Below are 6183 nucleotides of genomic sequence, written 5' to 3'. Positions count from 1 at the left end.
GGGAAGTTCCAGGTCTTTACCACCTCCTAAATTCCTCTTGGTCATTCCTTCATGAGGCTAGTCAAGTGTGCTTCTTAGAAGCAGGGCATCACCACTGACAGTAAGAGTAAACGCTGCTTATTCCTTGATGGCGTTAACAATGAAAGTGAACTTTTTCCATTTACACTGAGGATCGGTTCATAACACCACGAGCACATTACAAGTAAGGAAAATCAATAATGTGACTGCACCATGCAAACTGACCCTAGGGGCGAAGCCCTTGAGCACGCCTGCACAACACTGTATGTGGTACGTGGGACCTACACCTACTTAGAATAGTGGATATACCATGTTACCCAGACACAAAAAACTTTACTAAGGTAACAAAGTCGAATATGGCCTTGTAGTCCACTGCAGAGAAATTAAATGAAATGAAGAAAGTTCTTAATAAAGCGCACTGCGACCAAGCGGCTTCCTGGCGCTGAGAGTAGAGAGCTAAAGAGAATGGAATTTGCCGAAAGGAAATCAGCCGGAGTACGCTATGGAGAACAGATGTGTCTTGAGGGCTTTACGGAATTGGGGGTAGGTTGGGATAGACCTGATTGACAAAGGGAGGCTATTCCAGAAACGGGGAGCTAATACCGAGAATCTGGTGCCTCCCGTTTTAGATCTACGAAACCGGGGAACATTAGGGAGGAATTGGTTGGAAGAACGAAGGGCGCGGGTGAGAGTATAAGGGATGATGAGTGAATTGATGAAGGCTGGGGCAATACGAATGCGGGCCATGAAAGCCAGGCAGCCCATCTTAAAGAGAGATCTCTGGCAGATGGGAAGCCAGTGAAGGGATTTCAAAACAGGCGTGATGTGAGAAGATTTGGGCAGGTGATGAATAATTCGAGCAGCCTGGTTCTGAATGGCCTGCAATCGGCGTAGTTCGTAGGCCGGGATGCCCACGTAGAGACTGTTCCCGTAATCGAGACGGGAGAGAATCATTGCTAGCATAATAAGTTTGAGGGCATCGGTGGAAAAGAAACGGGACACTTTCCGAATAATACGGAGGGAAAGAAAGCATGAAGAAACAACTGAGCTAATCTGGGCATGCATGGAGAGGTCCCCACTGACTTTAATGCCCAAGGTCTTTGCAGAGGCCGCTGGTACGGGCGAAGGGCCAAAGATGGAGGGCCAAAAGGCAGATGACCAAGGGGAGATGGAATGGCCAGTCAGGACCAACTCCGTCTTGTCCAGATTAAGCTTAAGTTGGTTACGGTTCATCCACTCCGAGATGAAAACAAGAGTGGAATGAAATTTAGGTAGGGAGTGCAAGGGGGAGGAGAGGTCAAAAACGAGCTGGAGGTCATCCGCATAGTTATATACGGAGACCCCCATGTCAAAGAGGGAAAGGATAAGGGGACGAATGTAAAGATTAAAAAGAAGAGGGGACAGGGAGGAACCTTGGGGGACCCCACAAGGGACCAAGCGGGTTGGGGCAATGTGGCCAGTCAGATGGACAGCCTGAGTCCGTCCATTAAGAAAGGAGGCGAGCCAAGAGAGGGCGGTACCCCGAACGCCCGCTGCGCTGACACGGTCGAGAAGGATGGAATGGTCGACCGTGTCAAACGCAGCGGACAGATCAAGGAGCACCAAGGCTTGAGGCAAGTTGGAGTCCGCCTTACTCTTGAGCTCGTCTAGGACGGACAGGACCACTGACTCGGTAGAGTGGACAGGGCGGAAACCCGCTTGGTGGGAGGCCAAGAGATGGTTATCCTCAATGAAGGAGAAGAGACAAGAGGTAATGTAGCTCTCCAATATCTTTCCAAACTAAGGGAGAAGGGAAATGGGTCTGAAATTGGAAGGAAGGGAGGGGTCTGCACCAGGCTTTTTTAAGATGGGGCGAACTATTGCTGATTTGAAAAATTGCGGGACCAGACCTGAGGAAATAGAAGAGTTAAGAAGGGAAAGAGGGAGATCAGGACAGTGAGTGAAAAGCTCTCTCAGAATGCGAGCTGGAGCACAGTCAGCCGGGGAGCCTGACTTCACTTTCTGAAGTAGAGCCAGAAAGGAATTTAGAGAGATGGGTGGAAACTGATCAAGGAACGAAGAGGACAGGGGAAGTGAAGGGGAGGGAGGGGAGAGAAGGGGTGAATTTGTTGGAGGAATATTGGATTTGATCTTCGCGATCTTCTCTAGAAAGAAGTCGTTAAGAGACAGACAAAGAGCTTGAGAGGGGACAGGGTTGGAATTGGCTCTATCCGAAGCAATTAAGTTGCGGACTATGGAAAAAATGTCCTTAGGTTTGTTGGCTGATAGAGATATTCTCTCCGAAAAATACGTAGTTTTGGCTAAGAGAATAGCCTTCTTGTAATTAATCAAAAGAAGCTTATATTTGGCTCGCAGAGAGGGACAGTAATTGCGTCTCCAATGGCGTTCGGAGCGCCTAAGGTCCAATTTAAGGATTTTCAATTCGTCTGTGAACTATTTTTGGGCGTCATGGGGGCGGCAGATCTTAACTTTTCTAAGGGGGGCAACGCGATCACAAGTGGAGGACAACCACTGATTCACAGCGTCTGCTTGAAGATCAAGAGAAAGAGTAACTAGGTCAGGAGGAGAAGCAGTAAGAGGGGAACAGAGAAAGTTGAGATCAACCCGATTCCAATTACGAGCTGTAACATTCTTGGACAAAGGGGGTTTTTCTTGGGCTCCAAGCTCAATGAGAAATGAGATCAAAAAATGATCGGACCAGGTGCAGGGGAGGACTGTGGGTGAAAGAATAGTACAGCTGGCTGACCATATCTGATCTAAGGTATGGCCGTGGATATGGGTAGGGGAGTGAAGGTGAGAAAGAAAATTAAGACACTGAAGAGTAGCTGAGAAGTCTTTGGAGGGCAGGTCCTCCCTAGGGTCACCTGGCCAATAATTAAAATCTCCGAGAAGGAGCACTGAGGAGTTATTGACCACAAGCGTGGCCAGTAATTCTTGTAAGACAGGCACAAAGGTAGGCATATTCTGAGGGGGACGATACATTAGAACTATTGTGATGGGAGCTAAAAGGTTAACTGAGCGGGCAACCAAAAAATCTATATCGGGTATGGGAGGATGGGGAAGAAGCAGAAACTGAAGATGGGAGCGAATGATCATCGCCACACCCCCGCCGGCCTTTTCAGCTGGACGATCCGCCCTAAGGGCGTAGTACGAGTCGGGGAGGGCGGACAACAGATCAGGAAGGGAATCAGCAGCAAACCAAGTCTCTGTAAGAAACAAAAGGGCCGGAGCGTCAGTGTCCAGTAAGTTAAAAAGCTCATACTGGTGCTTGCCTGCTGATCTAGTGTTTAACAGGCAGGCAGTGGCCATAGTGGGTGAAGAGAAAGAGAGGGGAACGGGGGGAGGGGGAATCTGTAACCGGGGAGAGAGCAGCGTGGGTTCAGACGAGGGGATAGAAGGGACAGAGATGCCCAATGCCGCAATGTGCAAAGACAGGGAAGGGGTGATGGACTGAGCTGTATTTAAGGAAAGAAGTTGAGCTGGGGTGTAGGTGAGGGCTGGGGCAGAGTGCGTGGCCCCTGGTCCCTGTCGGTCGCGGACGGGCGCAGACGGGCTTGCCTTTGGCGCGCTGACGGCGCGCCCGCTGTGCCCGTCCGCTGCGCGTACGGGGAAGGCACATTATTTATAAGGAGAGAAGCTGAGGGGGCATGGCCTATTGGTGGTGGGCGTGGCCAGTGGCCTCTGGGGAATGGCGGCGAAGATGTTGTAGCCCGCTGCAGCTATGCAATCTGCTGCGCGGGAATGCCCAGAGTGACGAGAGCGAAAGTGCAAGTGCCCAGGAGGGGGAAGTGAGTAGATAAAAGCACAGTCAATACACAATTTTTAAAAGAAATTACAGTCCTAGCATCTCCCGGCTTCCGCCTCAGGAGTGAGATTAGCTTCTGACTCGCGCTCGCATTCAGCGCGTTTAAAAGCCTTCGACGGGGGGGTGTGGCCTATTGGTGGTGGGCGTGGCCAGTGGCCTCTGGGGAATGGCGGCGAAGATGTTGTAGCCCGCTGCAGCTATGCAATCTGCTGCGCGGGAATGCCCAGAATGCCCAGCAGAGGGCTATGCTGGTTGTTAGAGGCCCTGAAGCCGAGTTATTGCCCAGAGTTGTAGACAGGGCCTATAATGAGGAACAGGGCCTTTAATAACTGGTATAGCCTGAAGTAGAAGAGCTATAGGGCTATTAGAATATTCCATCCACTGAGATCTTTAAATCCTCTTGAGCTTCCAGAGACCTTTGTGTTATTTGTTAGAACATTCTGCCCTCTAGTGGCAGAATGTTCTAATAGCCTTATAGCCCTTCATACCAGGGCCATACCAGCTATTAAAGTTCCGCTCCCTTGTTAAAGTCCCTCGCCTTTGGCTCGGGCCTTTAACATGGGAGCGGGCCTTTAATAGCCGGTATAGCCCTCTACAGCGGGCCATAAGGCAATAAAATTGCCTCTGCAGATTCTTCTTCTTTGAAATACTCTATACCCCTGGTTAGGAAACCTGAATCTTTTTTCAAATTCTCATGGTGCAGTGTGATGACATCTTAGGGTAATGATTGCACACTGCACCTGTTTCTCACTTCCTTTTACTGCACCACAGGCAGAATAATGCGGAAATGCAAATGACAAAGACATTGAAAATTCCAGTGGTCAAGTAAATACATTTTGATTACAAATGCATTATCACGAATCCTGCAAAAGGGACAAGAAACTTTACGGGTTTAAATACTATGACAAGTGCGGCTGGACAAGGTCAAAGCAAAGCTCCGTTGACCTTTGTGGGTGGTAATGAGGTGTCTAAAGGGACAGTCACATTGTGATTTTTCATAGAGTATCGAAGACAAGGCACAAATGTATTATTATTTCATGCAATGCAGTGCAGAGCGTGGTTGTTGCTTTGACTGAGCGGGAGAGAGCAAGACAACACAGTTTCTACAAATATATTTTCCTGCTCATTTGTTCCCAAGCTCTGGCCCACAATAAGGGTACCTAGCACTGGCCCAAAGTGTTGGTGAATCTAGCCCATGGTGTGCTACAGATACAGGAACTTTACATCGTCAGCAGTAAGGCATCTCTTGTACATGTAAATGTGCAAAGTTCCCTTTCAAGTGAGGGATAGAGACTGACAGATGAGTCCTTCCAATGGAACTGGCATTGAAAGAGCTCAAATAAGGTGTTATTGCTCTTCTACAATGCATGCTTGTCAGAAGTCTTTTCGAGTCCTTAAGCATGAACTTAATGCAAATCCCTCTGAATCCCTTTTCCATATAAGCCAGGTATGCACCTGTTTCTAAATAGTAAAACAGTAAGTGCACTCCAGGAAATGAAAAAGCATGACATCTGAGGCCTTCTAGTGGTTTGTTCATGTAAACTGCCTGCTTAATAATGAATATTTCAGGTTTTGTTCCAATAAATACATCTATAAATATATGTTGCTGAAGGCGTGTGGGCCATTGGTACAGCAGAGTCTAGGGTGGATTGCCCTCCTCTGTTTCCCCTCCCCCATGGGTGTCCCCCTGATCGCTGCTCTCAAAGGTCACATTAGGAGTGTCAGGAACAGAAAGTAAAGCCCGGTTTACTTTCTGTACAGTCCATTCCGTGCCCTTTCAATAGCGGCTCATCATACATAAGAGACTATTAAGAAGCTACCTATGAACTATGTGATGTTAACAGAGGTCAAAGAATGCTTGATTTACCTTAATCTATCCCTGGCATTTTGATGAACTGAAGTCCATGCGGACATATTAGTTATTCACTCAACCTATGCCGACATCAGCTGTTGCAGCATCGGGGGTTGTTAGTCCATGAGAGGGTTCCATTTGCAAGAGTGGGGGCCTCCCCAAGGCATTCGGTGCAATAGAGACCTCAATACACCGGTCACTATCTGGGAGTGGACCCAGAGTGGTCCAGCTCACTTTAATTTATACCCTTTGGCTGCGTCAAGCCTCCAGGGAGTGTGTGCATATTCACCCCTCTTGCAGGAGCTGGATGGCTCATTACATCCCTTTCCCATTTTGGTTATGTCCTTGGTACAACTGCATGACACTAACCACTCTGTAAACTCCCATATGCATGGAGGCAGAGTTAAATCCTTGTTGACGGCAAGTTGTTGCACCATGGCAGATTTATAAATGATTGCTTAGTTGTCGATAATTTATAAAGCATTGCAAGGTACCACCATCACTGCGG

This window comes from Lissotriton helveticus, chromosome 5_1 (genome assembly GCF_964261635.1).
Source record: "Lissotriton helveticus chromosome 5_1, aLisHel1.1, whole genome shotgun sequence".
Lineage (NCBI taxonomy): Eukaryota > Metazoa > Chordata > Amphibia > Caudata > Salamandridae > Lissotriton > Lissotriton helveticus.
Note: the sequence above shows the minus strand (reverse complement) of the source record.